The sequence below is a fragment of the Sus scrofa genome, chromosome 10, assembly GCF_000003025.6.
Source record: "Sus scrofa isolate TJ Tabasco breed Duroc chromosome 10, Sscrofa11.1, whole genome shotgun sequence".
Taxonomy (NCBI): Eukaryota; Metazoa; Chordata; class Mammalia; order Artiodactyla; family Suidae; genus Sus; species Sus scrofa.
In genome coordinates, this window is record NC_010452.4 from 53,365,006 (window position 1) to 53,386,854 (window position 21,849).

At 43.6% G+C, this 21,849-nt stretch overlaps 1 long non-coding RNA gene across 1 annotated transcript in view; it reads right to left on the reverse strand.

Annotated features, from left to right (window-relative positions):
- LOC106504246 overlaps nt 3,878–21,849 on the reverse strand; it is a 47,789-nt gene continuing 29,817 nt past the window's right edge. Inside the window, exons 2-3 of the long non-coding RNA XR_001299329.2 lie at nt 16,256–16,362; nt 3,878–4,362 (exon numbers count right to left, since the gene is read on the reverse strand). This is a non-coding gene — a long non-coding RNA (uncharacterized LOC106504246). The remainder of the gene's footprint in view (nt 4,363–16,255; nt 16,363–21,849) is intronic.

The following is a 21,849-nucleotide window of genomic DNA, read 5'->3' on the forward strand; positions in this document are numbered from 1 at the left end:
TCTTGCTTCCTACCCATAGAAAGGGGGACAAGAGGTCTACTTGCAGTTTGGACAATCTCAGCCTCTTTTAGTCTGAGCTGATACAAGTCCATTAAAAAAAACTGTAGGCTTTCTAGGCATCAGATTTAGTAGATTCCATTAGATAGAACTGCATCCACAATGTTTCTTTCTGCAATAACATCTTTTTACCACTTTTCCCACCTCCACTGATGATTCTTTTCACCATTTTTCCAGGCTCTGCTAAGTTTTCTTGATGCTTTTCCAGCCTCTACCCATTTCCCTGTCCCCAAGCCAAAGCTACATACTGGAGGTTTGGTCCTGTCTGCACTTCACTCCCAGTACCAATAACTATGTCAACGAGAATTCAAACAAAGAAGCAGAGCCATCGAGAGCATTGTGGGGTGGGGTTCCTTGTGGCACAGCAGGTTAAGGATCTGGCATTTTCACTGTAGTGGTTGGGGTCACTGCTGTGGTGCAGGTTCAGTCTCTGGCTTGGGAACTTCTGCCTGCTGTGGGTGTGGTGAAAAAAAAAAAAAAAGCATTGTGGGGGGAAAGAGATTAGGAATTAGAGACATTATACAAATGTAAGAGAAACAAAGGAAGTGGAAGTCCGGGAGGGACTTGAAGGATCAAAAGAAGAGTCGTTCAACCTTTCAACCCTTTGCCTGCAGCAGCCAGAATGGGTAGACGAGCTGGAGTTGCAGAGAAATTTGAGAGACCGCACTGTCCAAGTCTGGAAGGCAGATCACAGAGGGAGGGCTCATGGACAGGTCTTTGAAAGACTCTTCCTCTGTGGGTCTGCATCCACATCTGGTGGTTTATCTGCAGCTGCTATTGGTTTGAGGGCCAACAGTTGGGAAGATGATCTGGATGCAGAGTGAAGGAGAATGATGACTAGCTGGGGTCTGCCAAACGCCTCTGAGTCTGTCCTTCACTATATCTGACTACAGACCTCCTGAAGATAATGGCTTCTGCTTCACTTCTGCCTCCAATTTCACTCAAGTTCCTCTTACGGGCAGTTCCAACTTGGAACACACAGGGAAGGAAATTCTGGGAATTGTACCTAACCACGTTGACAACAGCACAATCTAGAATATACCCTATACATTTTTCCATGTTTCGTGGGGAAATGCTACCACTTCACTTGAGGTTCATTGTGAGAGGCACAGAGGTATGTAAATCTAGGCATTTATCTTGTGTGGAGAATGGAGTGGGAGGAGGGACAGTGCGGTTACAGTGTTTTTTTGTTTGTTTGTTTTTTGTTTTTTAGGGCCACACCCTTGGCATATGGAAGTTCCCAGGCTAGGGGGCAAATTGGAGCTGTAGCTCACTGCAGGATCTGAGCTGTGTCTGTGACCTACACCACAGCTCACTGCAATGCTGGATCCTTAACCCACTGGGCAAGGCCAGGGATTGAACCCTCATCCTCATGGATACTAGTCAGGTTCCTTACTGCTGAGCCACAACAGGTACTCCCACCATTACAGCTTTGAATGATTGGTCCAACTCTAATTTCTTTTGGAAGATAAAATCCAGCCTGACTATTCTTGGTGTCTAAGAATTATTTACAGTTGTGGCTTCCAACGCTTGATTTCACATTGACTCTAGGTCCACTGTCACCTGCCTCCATTAAAACGGATCTTACCGAGGACACTAATGACTTCCTTAATGCTAAATCCCATGGACACATTTCAGTGTTTATTGTGTTTGATTTTGGGGGGGGTGTAAGTTGTCAACAATTTCCTCCTTCACATTCTTTCTGTGGACCTAGGCTGCGTTTTTTCTTTTGCTATTTCTTTCGTTCTGCCCAAACCTTACATATTCATGTTAGGGTTGTATGCAGGCTGTCTCCTCTGCAGTAGAGTGCTGGAGCTGGCTCATAGCAGCTCTGTAGAACCAACTGAGGGCACCTCTTCACAACCCCACGTTCAGTGATGACAAGTTGGTAGTTTGAAATTGACTGTGGTGGGAGTATTTATACCATAGACATTAGCAAATGCTTCAAATCAGGGCCTCTTTTGCTGGAAAGCTGATTGTTAAACACTTAACACTGCATCACTGCTTCTATTCTGGCTCTTCACACTCCCCCTGGATAATCCATGGTTATAGTTTCAAGCACCATCTCTGTATTGATGACTATCACATCTTTCATCTCCAGTTAAGATCTGTCTTTAGGCCTAGTTTTCAAATACCTTCTGGCTTCCCTTGGCTGTTCCACGAGCATATTATATTTCCTCTTAAAATAGCTCTTTTTGTTTTCTTTTTAAAAACTGTCTCAATGAAAGCCACATCTCTGCCCTCTTTCTCACCCCTCAATTCCCCACTCCTTAGTCAAACAATCATCAAATCTGCTCAGTTACTACTCCAGGTCTGTAGAAGCAACGCCGAGTAGTTCTGTTGTGAGCGGGAAGTCCACTACTCCAAGTCTGTCTAAAATTCATCTGCTCTTCTTCATACCCACTGCAACAACCCTGAATCAGAGTTTGTCTTCCAGAATACTGTAACAGTTTCCGGACTTTCCTGCTTTTGGTCTGATCTCCTCCCAGTCCGTTCCCTATGCTGCAGCCAGGATGAGCTTCCAGAAGCACACATAGAGTCACATCACTCTCTTACTTAAAACACTTCGGTCTTTCCATCACTCTCGGGATAAAAGTCCACTTTAATGTACATGGTGCACTGACTCTTTATAAGGCCCTGCTTAGCCTTTCGGCTTCATGGCTTATCACAACTTCCCCTGACAATTTTCGTCCCAGCCATTTTACACCAAGATCTGTCACCTCTGGGGTTCCTTGTGCGCAGGGCCCTCTATCTGAAAGACTCTACGTCTCTCTCTCCTCACCTTCTCTGTTCACCTTTCTTATCCTTTAGTCTAGAAACCCCTTCTGCTGTGTGGCGGAGACAATGCTATGTGCCCACCCATGCTATGTCTTTTCTTCCTGCAGCCTAGCAAACCTACATGACCCATTTCTTTTGCATCTATGTGAGCCCATGTGACTGACCCTGGCTAATGGAATGTAAATGAAAGTTAGGTGTGTTAGTTTTGGGCTCAAGTTGTTGAGAGTCCCATGTGTCTTTCCCTGACACACCACTGCCCCACATCCTGACCTGTGCCCTATATGCCTGCTGGAGGATGCCAAGGTAGCCTTGAGGCTGTAAATTGGTGAGGTGATAGCATGGAAGCTGCCTGGGTCCCTGAGACACATTTGGAGGAGAACACCAAGAAATCTGCCTGAGCTGAACAAACAAAACATAAATATTTATTGTGTTAGATCACTGACATTTAGAGGTTGTTTGTTTCACCAGTTGGCAATAAATGTCCTGATGAATGCAGCTTGGGAATCCATTCCCATAGTCCCTGTGAGATGTGGTTGAATTCTGAAGATTGGAACAGAATCCTCTATCTGTTCCCATAGCATTTTGTACTTATTCCTAATGTGGAACTTCTCTCTGTAGGACATAAATGCCTGCTCCCTTGTTTCCTTCTGCAGCTGTAAGCTCTTTGAGGCCAGGGATTGTGTCTTGTTCATGGTGCCTAGCACAGGATCCAGCAAAACTGTAACTGGTTTGCTAGCATGCTATGATAATACAGACACCTTTTTTTTTTTTCAAAATCCTTTTTATTAATCAACTGAGGCCTTAGACTGGCATGACATCTAGAGTCTCTCCTCTGAAGCTATCCCCTCCCCACCAATCATCCAAGAATAATACGGGTTTATTCATTTATTTTTCTTTTTAAGGCCACACCTTATGGAAGGTCCCAGGCCAGGGGTTAAATCACAGCTACAGCTGCAGGCCTATGCCACAGGCACAGCAACACCAAATTCCAGCCGCATCTGCAACCTACCTGCAGCTTGTGGCAATGCCAGATCCTTATCCACTGAGTGAGGCCAGGGATTGTACCCGCATTCTCATGGACACTATATTGGGTTCTTAATCCACTGAGCCACAGCTCGATCTCCAGTAGGTTTATTCAGTCCAAAGAGATAAGTTCTGTTTTTAAACACCAGGAAGAGAAAGAGCTAGCGAACTGAATCATCTCATCTCATCCATGGGCTCTGGGTGGGGATGGCTGCTCCTTCAGTCACGAGTCTGTGACCTTTCTGCCCAGGAGTGGTTCAGTCCAGGCCCTGTCCCACTGCTGGAAGGATGCCCCTGCTGGTCCAGATCTCTGCAGAGGCCCACATGTGGCTCCTAAGGAATAGCTCTTCTGTTCACATTCATTCCAGTCATTACTCCCAGGACTGAACCTCCAATAGCTGGATCCACAGAGGTACAAAGTACCTGGATGCATCTTCAGGCCCACAGTCAGTGGGAGCTCTTCCTCCTGTGGCCCTTCAGGTGCTGCTATGGGACGGGGGTCACCTGTGTAGAATTCGCAATCATGGTGAGCTCCCCTCTGAAGCCACTGATGGTGTTTGTTCCCACCAGTTCTCACACCATCAGAGCGGTTGGTTGCAAGGACCTTTACTCTCACAGGGAAGGGGTCAGGGCTGGATCACTTTCCTCCCAGGATACATCTTGGTCCCCATGCAGATTTCCACACAGTGACCATCTCTGTATGCCAAGCTCTGAGGGACAGCCTTTTTCAGGCCAGAAAAGGTCCTCTTACCTTCTCTCGCACAGTAGAAGTTGCCTGTTCATTACATAGTTACACTGGAAATAAAGGCCACTCATGGATTTTTCCTGAACAAAAAGCAGGTATATTCTAAAGTGATTTTCTCTCTTCCTCCCTCCCTCTCTCCTTTTTTTTCCCCCTTTTTGTCTTTTTGCTATTTCTTGGGCCGCTCCCGTGGCATATGGAGGTTCCCAGGCTAGGGGTCGAATCGCAGCTGTAGCCTCAGGCCTACGCCAGAGCCACAGCAACGAGGGATCCGAACCGCGTCTGCGACCTACACCACAGCTCACGGCAACGCTGGATCCTTAACCCACTGAGCAAGGGCAGGGACCGAACCCGCAACCTCATGGTTCCTAGTTGGATTCGTTAACCACTGCGCCACGATGGGAACTTCCCTCTCTCCCTTCTTTACTTCCTCCTTCCCTCCCTTCCTTTCTTTTAATACTGGATTTATTTATTTATTTATTTGCTTTTCAGGGCCGCGCCCATGGCATATGGAGGTTCCCAGGCTAGGGGTCTCATTGGAGCTGTAGCTGCTGACCTACAGCACAGCCCGTGGCAACGCCAGATCCTTACCCCACTGAGCGAGGCCAGGGATCAAACCTGTGTCCTCATGGATGCTAGTCAGATTTGTTTCGGCTGAGCCACAATGGGAACTCCCCAATTTCTGTCTTTTAATTGGTATATTCAGACAATTTATGTTTAGGATGATTGTTGATACAGTTAGGCTAGTATCTACAGAGATTTTCTTTGTTCAACTAAACTAGCACTTCTCCGACTTTCTGGTCCCCAGATCCCTTTTTACTCTTAAACATTACTGAACTTTTGAAGTTCCCTTGTGGTTCAAAGAGTTAAGGATCTGGCGTTGTTCCTGCAGCTACTTGGGTCACTGGTGTGGAATGAGTGTGATCCCTGGCCCCAGAACTTCCATATGCTGAGGGTGCTGCCCCCCCCAATTTTACTGAACTTTTACTTTGGGGTTCTGTTTATCTACGTTTACTATGTTAGAAGTTAAAATAGAGAAACCTAAAAAATATATTCATTAATTCATTAAAAAATAACAATAATAGGAGTTACCTGGTGGCCTAGGGTTAAGGACTTGGTGTTGTCACTGCTATGGCTCAGGTTTTTTTTTTTTTTTTTTGTCTTTTTGCCATTTCTTTGGGCTGCTCCCGCGGCATATGGAGGTTCCCAGGCTAGGGGTCGAATCGAAGCTGTAGCCACCAGCCTACGCCAGAGCCACAGCAACGCGGGATCCGAGCCGCGTCTGCAACCTACACCACAGCTCACGGCAACGCCGGATCGTTAACCCACCGAGCAAGGGCAGGGACCGAACCCGCAACCTCATGGTTCCTAGTTGGATTCGTTAACCACTGCGCCACGACGGGAACTCCCTCAGGTTTGATCCATGGCCCAGGAAATTCTGCAAGCTGCAAGCATGGCCAAACAACAACAACAACAATAATAACCCCCATATATGTTAATAAAAATAAGTTTTAAGAAAATCATCTATTTTATGAAAATAGATGTATTTTGCAAAATATTTAGTGAGAAGTTTTAAATTTTTTGTAAATCTCTTTACTCTCTGGGCATTAGAGGGGACTATTAAGAGAGGACTAGGTTCTCTTATTTGCTTTTGCATTCAAACTGTTTTAACACATTGTTTTGGTTAAAGCAGTTGGAAAATGGATGAGTATTTTAAAGCCCTATTTAATTAATTCATTAATTAAATTATTTTCTTTTTTTAGGGCTGCACCTGCAGCATATGGAAGTTCTCAGGTGGGGTCAAATTGGAGCTGCAGCTGTTGGCCTGTGCCACAGCCATAGCAATGACTGATCTGAGCCACGTCTTTGACCTACACTGCAGCCTGAGGCAACACCAGATCCTTAACCCACAGAGTGAGGCCAGGGATTGAACCCGCAGCCTTATGGATACTAGTTGGTTCATTTCTGCTGAGCCACAATGGGAACTCCTAATTTTTAAATTATATTTTATTTTTTGCCACACCCCTGGCACATGGAAGTTCCCAGGCCAGGGACTGAACCTTCGCCACAGCAGTGACCCCAGGCACTACAGTGACAATGCTGGATCCTTAACCTGCGGAGCCACCAAGGAACTCTCTCCTTAAACAATATTAAAAGAATAGTAACTATCACCAGAAAACCCTTAAGTATTTGGAAACTGTTAAGCTCACAGTGGCTGCTAGAAGTTTTCCAAAATTCTAATTTTCACTTAAAAGCTCAAATTTTATCACTGGCAACCAACACTGTCAGTTGTTTTCCTTGAAGTGACAGGCTCACTTCATTTATGTTTGCAAAAATGTGCCAAATACTCAAGTCAAAATAATCATAGTATGTCTATCAGTTCTTTCAAGTAAAAATGGTGTTCCATGAAAAAGCTGCTAGTTCAGCTCAGCCTCAAACAACCACACAAGTGCTTTCCCTTGGGGCAACCATCCTACTTGGGTATGAAGCAAAAGTGTTTTATTTTATTTCCATTTCATCACGCAGAACATTAAAGAGAAATATAAATAGGGCTGAGAATTAATACAATTAATGATTTTAAATAAAAGAGGCTTTAGGGCTTTAGGGGTTCCCGTTGTGGTGCAAGGGATCAGAGGTGGCTCTGTAGTACCAGGATGTAGGTTTGATCTCGGGTCTGGCACAGTGGGTTAAAGGATTTCATGGTTATCACAGCAACTGTATATGGTGTAGGTTGCAATTGTGCCTAGGATCTGGTTTTTTTAGGCTGGCCAAAAAAAAAAAAAAAGGCGGCTTTATTTTTACCCATTGTCTATCTTTTTTTTGGTTTTTGTTTTTACTGTGAGTGTGTAATACAAAGACTACCAGTACAGGTTGGTGCTAAGTGACCAGCGTTTTTGCCCACCTTTGCTTTTGTACCATCAGTGTAAATACAAGTAGTAGAAAACAGGCAAATCACATTTTGGTAATATTATGAAAAGAGTTTTGACCTTGCAGATCCCCTGAGAGGATAGTGGGGTCCTCCAAGATTTTCAGATTATACTTTAAGAACTATTGATTTATATAGTTCTCTTCCTGCTCCTTCTTCCCAATTTAAAAAAACAACTTTACTGAGGTATAATTGACATACAATAAACTACACACATGCTGCTGTTTTTTTTTAGCCAGGAAAAGTCTTGAATTGCTTTATCAGGCACGCAGCATATGGGAGCACTTATCCCAGCCTCACAATGCATTCTCTACCTCGGACTTGGAGTTGGCTATTTCTCCAAGGAGCTTGGCTTCCATTTAGTGAGGTTTGATATGTAGAACACAAAATCTGGGTACTAGGCATGCTCACTGACACTGATTTAACGTTGCTTCTAGGTCTTTTGAGTGGTTAGAGCTAAAAGATAGATAGTTTGGAGGAGGAAAAAATATTTTTCCTTCTACCCTTCGTATCTTGGCTGAGACCCCTGTCATCACAGGAAGATTAAAAAGAGAAAACATGGATTTCCTGTCATGGCGCAGTGGTTAACGAATCCGACTAGGAACCATGAGGTTGCGGGTTTGGTTCCTGGCCTTGCTCAGTGGTTAAGGATCTGGCGTTGCCCTGAGCTGTGGTGTAGGTCACAGACGTGGCTCGGATCCTGTGTTGCTGTGGCTCAGGTGTAGGCCGGCGGCTACAGCTCTGATTAGACCCCTAGCCTGGGAACCTCCATATGCCATGGGTGTGGCCCTAGAAAAGACAAAAAAGAAAGGAAAAAAAAAAAAAGAAAGAAAACAAACAGAAGTTATTAACATGTGAAACTAATGCATACATGGGAAATATCCAGGGAACGATAAGTAACACTCAGAGGTGGCTTAGAACTCTAGCTTAAAGGCCATCTTCAGCTAAAGACAAAAGGAAAGAAACGGGGGAGACCAGTTATGGGGAGGGTTCAAGGAAAAGCACGGTAAAGAAGGATATAATTTGTCATGCAGATTTAAGTCGGTGCTTTCTTCCTTCATGAGGGTCTAAAGTTGTCTCCACGATAAAGCTTGTCCTTTTTGGTGGAGAAGAGAGGAGGGCCTCCTTTGTAAAGTTATGTTCTACTTTATAGGGAGGGTAGGGAGCTTTTCTTGTATCTGCTTCTTCTCAATTGCTTTCAGCTCAAAATAATGCTCATATCACAGTGGCATATTTTGGGGTGGTATAGTCTGCTACACTTCAAAATAAATTTAAAAATCAAGGTCATGTTAACATTTCCAGTTAAAATATAACACATTGAGGATATTTATTTCTTCTTTTATGTTTCTTTTTTTCTCTTATGCTAGAAATCTTTTTTTTTTTTTGTCTTTTTTTGTCTTTTCTAGGGCTGCAGCTGAGGCATATGGAGGTTCCCAGGCTAGAGGTCTAATCGGAGCTGTAGCCGCCGGCCTATGCCAGAGTCATATCAACAAGGGATCCAAGCCATGTCTGTGACCTACACCACAGCTCAGGGCAACGCCAGATCCTTAACCCACTGAGAAAGGCCAGGGATTGAACATGCAACCTCATGGTTTCTAGTCGGATTCGTTAACCATTGCGCCACGAAGGGAACTCCTATGCTGAAAATCTTGATGCCAAACAACAGTAATGTAGTAATTTTCTTGATTCTATAATATGCCTGAAATTATTTGTGAATACTCCTTTTTTTTTTTTTTGCTTTTTTAGGGCCACACCCATGGCATATGGAAGTTCCCAGGATAGGGGTCCAATTGGAGCTACAGGTGCCAGCCTACACCACAGCCATAGCAACACGGGATTCGGATTTGAGCCACGTCTGTGACCTATACCACAGCTCACAGCAATGCCAGATCCCCAGCCTGCTGAGCAAGACCAGGGATTCATTCCCGCTGCACCACAACGGAACTCCATGTGAATATTCTTTTTTTTTTTTTTTTTTTTTTTTTGTCTTTTGTCTTTTGTTGTTGTTGTTGCTATTTCTTGGGCCGCTCCCGCGGCACATGGAGGTTCCCAGGCTAGGGGCCGAATTGGAGCTGTAGCCACTGGCCTACACCAGAGCCACAGCAACATGGGATCCGAGCCGCGTCCGCAACCTACACCACAGCTCACGGCAACGCCGGATCGTCGACCCACTGAGCAAGGGCAGGGACCGAACCGGCAACCTCATGGTTCCTAGTCGGATTCGTTAACCACTGGAACCACAGGAACTCCTTTTTTTTTTTTTTTTTTTTGTCTTCTTTTTTTTTTTTGGTCTTTTTTTTTTTTTTTTTTGGTCTTTTTGCCATTTCTTGGGCTCTCACAGCATATGGAGGTTCCCAGGCTAGGGGTCGAATTGGAGCTGTAGCCGCCAGCCTACACCACAGCCTCAGCAATGTGGGATCCGAGCTGCATCTGCAACCTACACCACAGCTCACGGCGATGCCGGATCGTTAACCCACTGAGCAAGGCCAGGGATCGAACCTTCAATCTCATGGTTCCTAGTCGGATTCGCCACGAAGGGAACTCCCTGAATATTCTTTTTTATGGATTCGCCTGCCACATATGAAAGTTCCTGGGCTAGGGATTAACCAGGAACTGCAGCTGAGGCCTATGCCACAGCCATGACAACACTGGATCCGATCCACATCTGTGACCCACACTGCAGCTTACAGCAACGCTGGATCCTTAACCAACTGAATGAGGCCTGGGACTGAACCCGCATCCCCATGGAAACAACATCAGGTCCTGAACCCGCTAGCTACAACGGGAATTCTCCCCCGCTCCTTTTTTTAAATTGAAGTATGATTGACCTATAATGCTATGTTAGTTCCAGCTGCACAAAGTTTGTGAATATAGCATGCAGAAGTTCCTGGGCTAGGGACTGAACCCATACCATAGCAGAGACCTATGGCAGTGACGACGACAGATCTTTAACCTGTTGTGCCACCAGGGAACTCTTGAACATTCTTATATAATTACACTAATGTTTTCAGTGAAGCATAAAGTAAAACCATCAGCTGAGAGGGAGTGAAGCAAGGGTGTTGGAGGTGTCAGCACAGAGGAGAAAGTCTAAAGTAGTCCTTCCCAAGAATGTGTAAGGGAATTTGCTAGGCTGTATAGGAGGATCCTCTGGCAGTATTAATTCTGTACCTGGGGTTGTGGTCATAAATTAATGTGACAACAATCAGTGGTTGTGTGACTTTCTGCCATCATGGAGGCTACTCACATGCAGTCATGGGATATATATGTAGGGGTCTAGTCAGGGTTGGGGTTTTTCCAGGCACATGCAAAGAAGAAAGGGGCAAGGGGGTTAAGAATATTTTCAGGGGAGTTGTGCTGGATTACGGGACCTAAGATGAATAAGGAAGGAGGTGAGACCATGAGGGCAGTGATGGAAGTGAAAAAACAGGCCAATAGATTAAAGAGCCCCATAAGGTCAAAAATAGCCAGAGCAGGGGATCTAGAATTAGTAAGTTTGAAGGACAAAAATTAAAGGCGAAAGGGTAGGATGCTTTGAAACCATGATTTTGAGGTGGAAAGAGCTGTACAGGATGGCATGAGAATTTAGCAGAAGTAGGACATTAGAATAAGACTTGAGAAGAAATAGGTTTTTCTTAAGAATCCCCAGAGAATTTGGAGACGACATCCTAGATGTCCTACCAAACATGGGACTGTATTTGAATCATTTGAGTTCAAGTATCACAGTACCAAGTAAACCTATGGAGTAAACCCTGCAGGCTGGAGGACTGGCGGATGTCCAGGTGACTGACTTCTCAGTTGTATTTTGGGATCCTGACTAGAGTGGTTTTGAACTCTGGTGCAGTACCAGATGCATGTTGGATTCAGTCCTGGCTCTAGAACTAAGCCAGGAGTACATCTTTGCTGGGAGTACCATGCTTAACCAACTATTTAGTAAATTAACCTGCATGGGATATTTTGGCTTTTGAACAAGACTCCAAAGTCAGAGAACTGATTGAAACTACATGAGATGGTCCTTGAAGCTATAGTTCAAGAAGGGAAGTTTTGGGCGGAAGAAAGCATTGTGTAGGTAGGATTGTGTTGTTTCCGAGCGAGATCCAGGCTGAGGAATTCCAGAGGTGAAGGAATAGCTAGTGAGAGAGGACCATGGAAAGGAGCGTGGACTCTACGGCCACAGAATTCTTGAACGGTCCTTGGCAGGCATGCTTTGATTGATCCAATGTTCTTATCCTGGTGCCTCTGCTGGGAGAAGATCCCCTGCAGGCTGGGCCTGTACTGCAGGGCAGGCAGCTAGACAATAATGGAGGCCCTGGAGGAGGCCGCATACTGTCAGAAACTGTGGATATTGGATTAGGACAAGAGTCAAGGACTTCGATTTGTGACTTGGCCACACCTCAGAGAGGCTCAGTAGTGACAGGTCTCTAGGAAAGGGTAGTGAAGGACAAGAACAGGATGCTGATAGAGGTGACCTGTAGTTTCAGAGCTTTGGATGACTTGGTGGTTGTGGCTGACTGCTGGGATAGAGACAGCTGGGACTCATACACCAAAGTTTTTTTGTTTTTTATTTTGTCTTTTTGCCTGTGGCATATGGAGATTCCCAGGCTAGAGGTCTAATCAGAGCTGTAGCTGCCGGCCTACACTACAGCCACAGCAGCACCAGACCCAAGCGGCGTCTGTGACCTACACCACAGCTCATGGCAATACCCAATCCTTAACCCACTGAGTGAGGCCAGGGATCAAACCTGTAACCTCATGGTTCCTAGTTGGAGTCATTTCCATTGCGCCACGACGAGAACTCCTGATTCACCAAAGTTTTTGATTGTGCGCTAATTGGAAATAGAAAATACCTCTGCATTTGTGTTACTGGGTTTTTTGTTTGTTTGTTTGTTTGTTTGTTTTTGTCTTTTTAAAATTTTAGGACTGCACCCACGGCATATGGAGATTCCCAGGCTAGGGGTCGAATCCGAGCTGTAGCTGCTGGCCTGTACCACAGCCACAGCAACACAGGATCCCAACCACATCTTCAACCTAGACCACAGCTCACAGCAACACCAGATCCTTAACCCACTGAGCGAGGCCAGGGATCAAATCTGCATCCTCATGGGTGCTAGTCAGATTCGTTAACCACTGAGCCATGATGGGAACTCCTGTGTTACTGTTAAAGAGGGCTTTGTAAAGAGCTCTAAGATGAGGGCAGGGAGCTTTAAAGGAAAAAACAGCCTGAAGTAGAGCCAGTGACTGCTGCTACCATTCACAGTGATGTGTAGCATATGTAGAAGGCAATACTCAAGATTTGAGCCTCAGAACCCAGCAAAATCAAGATTCCAGAATAGGATGTGACAGGGAGAGATGTTAATCCCTGCTGTCCCCTAAGAATCCCTGGAGTTATTACGAGATTTCTCCCTCTCTATAGGACAGGACAGTGAGACATTTTAATCAAAACATTTTTCTTCATCTCATTTGTAAATTTTTTTTTTTTTTACAGCTGCACCTATGGCATATGAAGGTTCCCAGGCCAGGGGTTGAATCAGAGCTGCAGCTGCTGGCCTACACCTCAGCCACAGCAACACAGGATCCGAGCTGTATCTGTGACCTATGCTGCAGCTTGTGGCAACACCAGATCCTTAACCCATTGAGCAAGGCCAGAGATCCAACCCGAATCCTCACAGAGACAATGTCGGGTCTTGAGTCACAACAGGAGCTCTTGTAAATGTTTTCTTGCTTAAAAATAAATTCTTAGTGTTCCCTGGTGACTCAGTGGGTTAAGGATCTGCTGTTGTCACTGCAGCAGTGCTGCTGTGGCACGGGTTTGATCCCATGCCTGGCAACTTCCATATGCCATGGGGCACAGCTAAAAAAAAATCTTATGTAATTGCTTATTATTCATTTATTTATTTAATAGTTATTTCTCCAATACAATTTTTTTTTCTACTGTACAGCATGGTGACCCAGTTACACATACATGTACACATTCTATTTTCTCACATTATCATGCTCCATCATAAGTGTCTAGACATAGTTCCCGGTGCTACATAGCAGGATCTCACTGCTAATCCATTCCAAAGGCAATAGTTTGTATCTATTAATCCCAAGCTCCCCAACCACCCCACTCCCTCCCCCTCCTCCTTGGCAACCATTAATAAGCCCACGAGTAACAAATGCTGGAGGGGGTGTGGAGAAAAGGGAACCCTATGCACTGTTGATGGGAATGTAAGCTGGTACAACCACTATGGAGATCAGTATGGAGATACCTTATTATTTATTTTTTGAACAGATATTACATATCCATGCTATAAAATTCAGAAAGCAAAAAAAGGTATACAGTAAAAAAATAAGCAACCTTCTCACCTCAGTTTCCTAGCTATTCAGGCCTCCATTGTTATCAACTTCATTTTTTTTTTTTTTATAAATTTCTTTTTCTTTCTTTTCTTTTTTTTTTGGTCTTTTTGCCTTTTCTAGGGCTGCTTCCCATGGCATATGGAGGTTCCCAGGCTAGAGATCTAATCGGAGCTGTAGCCACCGGCCTACTCCAGAGCCACAGCAACTCAGGACCTGAGCCACGTCTGCAACCTACACCACAGCTCACGGCAACGCAGGATCCTTAACCCATTGAGCAAGGCCAGGAATCAAACCTGAAACCTCATGGTTTCCAGTTGGATTCGTTAACCACTGTGCCACGACGGGAACTCCTGTTACCAACTTCTTGAGTATCCTTTATGAGATATCTCAAGCTTTTTTTTTTTTGACCACATTTGTGACATGTGGAAGTCCAGGGATGGAACCTGCTGCACCAGAGCAGTGACCTGAGCCACAGCAGTGACAATTCTGGATCCTTAACCTGCTGTACCACAAGGAATTTCATCAAGCATTTTTTGTAAAGATGTGAGTTTATACATTATTTTTCCTCACACAAATGGTAGCATATTTAATATAATCTGCGTATCATCATTTTTCACTTAATGATATGTCGGGTATATCTTTTAATATTTCTGCATATTGAGTTTTGTTTTTTAGATTTTGGCTGCACAGTATTTCTTCTTTTTTTGCCTAATTAGAAACAGATTTTTACTGACATTTTCTTTTTTAATTTTTTTTTTTTTTTTGTCTTTTTAGGCCTGCACCTGTGGCATATGGAAGTTTCCAGACTAAGGGTCAAATTGGAGCTGCAGCTGCCGGCCCACACCACAGCAATGCAGGATCTGAGTCTCATCTTCGACCTACACCACAGCTCACAGCAAAGCCAGATCCTTAACCCATTGATCGAGGCCAGGGATCAAACCTGCATCCTCATGTGGATACTAGTCAGGTTCATTACTGCTGAGCCACAATGGGAACTCTGACATTTTCTATCTTTTTATTTATTTTGGGGAGCTTTTTAAGAAACGATTTTTTTTTTGTCTTTTTACCTTCTGAGGGCCTCTCCTGTGGCATATGGAGGTTCCCAGGCTAGAAGTCTAGTTGGAGCTGTAGCCTCTGGCCTACGCCACAGCCACAGCAACTCGGGATCCAAGATGAGTCTGTGACCTACACCACAGCTCATGGCAATGCCAGATCCTTAACCCACTGAGCAAGGCCAGGGATTGAACCGGCAAACTTGTGGTTCCTAGTTGGATTTGTTAACCACTGCACCACGATGGGAACTCCTAAAAATGATTTTAATTTTTTTCCATTATAGCTGGTTTACAGTGTTCTGTCAATTTTCTGCTGTACAGCAAGGTAACCCAGTCACACATACATACATACATTCTTTTTTCTCACATTATCATGTGCCATCATAAGTGACTAGATATAGTTTCCAGTGTATTTTCTTTCTTTCTAAAAAAGTTTTACTGAAGTATAGTTGATTTACAAATTTGTGATAATGTTTGCTATACAACAAAGTGATTCAGTTATATACGTCCATTCTCTTTCAGATTCTCTTCCTACATAGATTATTACGGAATATTGGGTAGAGTTCTCTGTGTGTCAGAAGTACCATCACTTCTAATTATGATACCCTTCTTTACTTCAGGTATGTAGAACTTGCCTCAGACCACAAAACGAGTTATTATACTACTTAAACCAGATAGAATGATAACCAGATATGTTTGTTAAGTGAATGTATACTTAAGTGAATGTATACTTAAGCTATTTTCAACAAAGAATGAATGAGAAAAGAAGTTGCATGTACATGTATTATGCGTCTTCTACCTTACAGGCTACTTTGAAGAGTCAAACTCTTTTTTAGGGCTATACCCACAGCATGTGGAAGTTCCCAGGCTAGTGGTCAAATTGGAGCTGTAGTGGCTGGCCTACCCTACAGCTTATGCCAGATCCTTAAGCCACTGGGCGAGGCCAGGGATGGAACCTGCATCCTCATGGATACTGGCTGGGTTTGTTAACCTGCTGAGCCACAATGGGAAATCCGGACACAAATTCTTGAGACTACTCTTAAACTACGAATGGGAGTTGGGGGAGGTTCTGGTGGGGAAGAGCACACACACCACAACAGACATTGTTGCAGAGGTTTTCCCAGGCTCACACTGTTCTTTACCACTGTTTGTAAAGAAAATGTTCATTCTGTTGCAGCCAATGAGCCTCCATCTTCTACACCAAATACCGTTTCGTGCCTTGGAGGCGCTGTGCGATAGCTCCCAGGTAGCACCTTTACTGCTTATTAGCCTTTACATCTCTAATCTGAAAGTGTCACAGTAGAGAAATGTAAACATGTAGGAAAAGAGAAATGTAATTACCTGATGAAGTCATCTATGTTCTTGGAATGGGCTCACTTGTCACAAAAACCTTTGCTGGTTAGAATTTGCTGTATTTTATCTGCTATGCTGAAATCTTCTGGTATTATCTGTTAATATAAGATCCAGAACAAATGAACAACATATCTTTAAAAAAAAAGTAGCATCTGGAGTTCCCATCATGGCTCAGAGTTTTTTTGTTGTTGTTTTTAAGGCCGCACCCACAGCATATGGAAGTTCCCAGGCTAGGGGTCAAATCAGAGCTACAGCTGCTGGCCTACACCACAGCCACAGCAATGCCAGATGTAAGCCGTGTCTTTGACCTTCACCACAGCTCATGGCAACGCTGGATCCTTAACCCACTGAGCAAGGCCAGGGATGGAACCCTCATCCTCATGGATACTAGCCCAGTTTCTTACCCACTGAGCCATAACAGGAACTCCAGATATATTTAAAATCTTAATAGCTACTGTCAAAGTACCCTCTAGACTAAGGGTAAGGGTACTTCCATTGGCTCCCCGCCCCCCGCCCCATGCAGCACAAGCCTCATTCTGTGGCCAAAGAACACAGGCTAATTTTAACCCTGAAGTGCAGATTGACCCTAGATGACTGAAGCATTTGGGGTCAGTGAGGCAGCTGAATGTCGGATTACATATGAGTAACCTGTCTGTTGGTACAGCTTTGGGAAATTTTATACCTGTGGCTACTCTTGTGGATCATACCAGGTGAGCATCAGATATCTTGGCATGGAGTTCCTGTTGTGGCTCAGTGGTTAATGAATCTGACTAGGAACCATGAGGTTGTGGGTTCGATCCCTGGCGTCACTCAGTGGGTTAAGGATCGGGCATTGCCATGAGTTGTGGTGTAGGTTACAGATGCAGCTCGGATCCTGAGTTGCTGTGGCTGTGGCGTAGGCAAGAGGCTACAGCTCCAACTAGACCTCTAGCCTGGGAACCTCCATATGCTGTGGAAGTGGCCCTAGAAAAGACAAACAAAAACAAAAACAAAAAACCAACAAAAAAACCCCCAGATATCTTGGCATCATTAGTCTCTTTTGTTGGTCTCATATCCTCTGTCCACCCTTTAAGCTTCTTTTCTTCTTGTTTATGTTTCCCTGGGCAATTTGATTCTATCTATGGCTTCATACTTCACAGATGCCTTCCAGATCTATACTTTCAGATACAAACCCATGTACTCTTCGTTCCCCTTTGTACGCTATTGAACACACGCTAGGAAAGTTCAGGATTGAGACAGGACACTTTGATGTGTTTGAAGGTAAGTGAAAGGAATGTTCTCTCCTGCACAAGGATGGAATGGTGCGTAAGCTTCAAGAGAAGCCAATGACTGGTCAAGACTGAACGGCAACACTAAGTTGTCCCGTTTGACATCTCAGCTTCATATAGGAGGGTGAGAAGTCATGGCCCCAAGGTCTCAGCCGGAAAAGGAAAATAAAAGTAGTGACTTGACCACTGCCAGAGTCTTGTGATGGGCCTCGAAGGCTCCAATTTCTTCCTTTATAATCCATCCTCCGGCCCACTGTGGATCTTTCTAAAACATAAGTCCTATCTCTGGCTCGAATGTCTTGCCTTCCTGGCTTCCAGAATAAAATACACAGATTTTAGCACAAGGTCATTAGACATCTGGAGTCCTGCCTTCCCTCCGAGCTGCATGTTTTTTCTATTCTTTCTTCCCACCCATCTCAGATGCCCTCATCCTGAGTGCAGCAGTGAAGCTAAACTTCTTACTGCTTGACACCGCCTTTTTATTCCTGGTTCACCTAGTGAATGGAAATCTGGTTGAACAGTAACCTCTTATGAATTCTTTTCTACTCTTCTCATCAAGAATCCTTGGGACAGTACTGCCAGAGAAGTGAGTGCACACTTGTGTAACTGCAATCATCATATTACTCCATGCTCATCCATTTAGTCTATCTTTTTTTTTTTTTAGGGCCACACCCACGGCATATGGAGGTTCCCAGGCTAGAAGTCCAATCAGAGCTACAGCCACTAGCCTATGCCACAGCCACAGTAATATGGGATCCGAGCCGTATCTGTGACCTACACCACACCTCAGGATAACACCAGATCCACCAAGCAAGGCCAGGGATTGAACCTGCATCCTCATGGATGCCAGTCGCATTCGTTTCTGCTGAGCCATGATGGGAACGCCACAATCATCCATTTAGGTCTGTTACCTGGATACCACGGAGCTTGACATGCACTTCCCCGAGGCCAGAGTCCCCCTGCCCTGGTCATCCTCATAGTCCCAACAGCCACAACACCTGGCACACATTAGGCACTAAACACATGTTTGTTGGCAAAATGACTGAGCCCCCCGTCTGGAGCAGCACAGGTGATTTGGGGCACACGCTTTAGTCTCACCTGGGATCAGTATTCTTTATTTGTAAAAATGTTTTTCCTTTCTTAACATTGTGTAATCCTAGGATGATAGATACATCTCAACTCTGGAAATTAAAAATGAGGAAGTATTACTTTTTTTCAAGTGACTGTAATCACACTTCTTTAATAGGAAATCTGATGGGGGCCTGATTTCTTACACTGACTAGCCGTTTCAGGTTTGCTTTTACTGAGCATGAGATATACAGATCTGCCATACCATAATCAAAGTGTTTGATGCAATTGCATGATTTATTCAAGGCAATACCAGAACTTCTTCAACGTACATAAACATTTGTCTCATATTTTTCTGGTAGTTTCCCCTTGCATTTTCCCCCCAGCTTTGTTAAAGTATGATTGACTATGTATATATATCTGGTTGAAAAGTAATCTCTTACAAAGGTTACTATATATATAGTGTTTGTATAACGTGTTGTTTTTGGGAAAAAAAAATTTTTTTTGGCTGAATCCTGGGCATGTGGAGTTCCAGGGCCAGGGATCCAACCCATGCCATGGTTGTGACATGCACCACAGTTGCAGCAATGCCAGATTCTTAATCTACTGTGCCACAAGGGAACTTCCTGGGAAAACTTCTATTGTGGTAAAATATGCATAACATAAAATTTACTATTTTCACCATTTTAAGTGTTCCTCCTTAAATTTTATTGGCAAATAATTTCAAGGACATCATTCCAATGCCCTCCCCCCACAATATAATATATTGAATATCTACCTATGTCAATATATGGGTTTCCTTATATCCAGTGGAAATCTGCATATTATCCGAGAAATCCATCACTGGTAATGAACAAGTATACCATATTTTGGGCCATTTTGTTTATGAGAATGTAATGACAATGCACAGCTAAACTTCTCTACAGGCCTGAGAGCTTTAGAAGGAGGCTCGTACCCAAAGCCAAGATAACTATTTTGGTGACGAATGAAAGGTTAATTTTAAAATGTGTGAGAATAGTTTGAACTTTAATTAGGTTTTAGAAATGGTCTTTCAGCCATTTTCTTTCTTCTTTTTCTTGCTTTTTAGGGCTGCATTCGCAGCATATGGAAGTTCCTGGCCTACATCACAGCCACAGCAACGAAGGATCAGAGCCACATCTGTGACCTACACCACAGCTCACGGCAACACCGATCCTTAACCCACTGAGTGAGGCCAGGAATCGAACCCAAAACCTCATGGTTCCTAGTTGGATTCTCTCTCTTTTTTTTTTTTTTTTGTCTTTTTGCTTTTTCTAGGGCTGCTCCTGTGGCACATAGAAGTTCCCAGGCTAGGGGTCTAATTGGAGATGTAGCCGCCAGCCTACGTGGGATCCGAGCCATGTCTGCAACATACACCACAGCTCATGGCAACGCCGGATCCTTAACCCACAGGGATCGAACCCTTAACCTCATGGTTCTTAGTCAGATTCCTTAACCACTGAGTCACGATGGGAACTCCCCTAGTCGGATTCTTTCTGCTACACCACAATGGGAACTCTTTTCAGCCTCTTTCTTTAAATTTTACTCCTAGTTTTTGTGTATACATATTTAGACTGGCAGGAAAGGTAAATATAAAATTAAATCATGATATTTTGAGCGTCTATTTTCTCTTACCTGGGACAACCCATATTTCAGAAAAAAAGCTATTTTCTCAAATCAGTTTTATTTATCATGAGAAGCCAAAATCTTTAGAGTGAAAACAGTTTTAAAAGATAACCAGAAATGATCAAAGGTGAGCTGGCACTGCAATATAAAAATGTTCTTGCTCTCTTTCTTAAGTATTGTCATGCTGTTCAGGTTTAAGCAAGGCAGGTTTCTTTCTTTTTCATAGCTGGGGGATGTTAGAGTAAACCAATGCAGCTGTTTTTGTGTAAAATGATTTTTAAAAATTCTGCTGACCTTTTTCTGCCCTCAAATAACTTTAAGAGCAGTTGGACATAAAAACTTCAAACTTTACATATTCATGGCTCTCTGAGGAATACAATCATTGTTAGTCTGAGAAAAAGCTGAGTATTTTTTTGAGTTGGAAAGCTCTAATATTACATGTTTGCACATGCTTGGTACGTTAGTATTAGTCTACTGATGAAAACTGATATGAGACTTTTATAGCATATGTGTAGATGCTGTTTTTTTACTTTATTTACCATGTCACAGAACTTACAAAGGCATATGGAATTTATGCTGTAACCTTCATATTGAACTTAAAACTTGACATCTGTTCAGCAATATAAAAACAGAGATCCTACTACGACATCTCAGAAGTCATATAGAAAATCTTACGATGGTGACTCTGAGAACTGATCTCAGCTATGTTCATACCCCATCAAAGGAGGCCTGAGTGTTCTGGTGCTCCCTGGGAAAGTTTTCTTTTTTCTTTTTTTTTTTGGAAGACTCCGTGAGAGATTTTCACACACATTCCAGAGAGAGCCCTCAGCAAAGACTGGTGATGGCTAGTGTGGTCAGGCTTCTGACACCTGGGGTTTAAAAATAACTTTCATCAGAGTTCCATTTAGAACATGGAAGGTAGTTAATTCTTCACTGCCTCATATATAACCCCCAGAATGTTTGGCCACTGCCCAAAATGCACGCCCTTTGTATCCTCTTCTCCTCTGGTTTGAGTTCCGTATTATGATACATTCTCTTTTCCCCATTCATCTTCCAACTGTTGTACTCTGATCTCTGGAACTGCTTCACCATAAGCAAACCCTTCTGTACCCTAAGCCTTTTTCCAAAAGTCTTCCTCTATTTTTTTTTTTTTTTCGGCTGTGGTGTGCAGTGGCTTAATGTGGGATCTCAGTTCCCAGACCAGGGATTGAACCCTGGTCGCAGAGGTAAAAGTGCTGAACCCTAACTACCAGGCCACTAGGGAACTCCCACATCTTTCTCTGTTTACTCCAAGAGATGCTTCTTCTACCTACATCTCTTATAGTTGCAGCAGTGTTATCTTTCTGCTGCTTTCCATCCCTGTAAAAAACCTGGTCACACCATAATTTGGTGTGACATACATTACTTATAAAAGAAAGTAAAAATCAAAACTCTCCCTAACCCCCAACTGGGAGATAAAAACATGGTTGAATTTTTGAGTATATCCTTCAGAACATGGGTAGTGATTATACTACGTGTAGTTTTTTTCTTCCCATCACAATATACTGTATGTTTCTTTTAAAAATTTTACTATGAGTTATTTCAAACATATAGGAGGGAGTT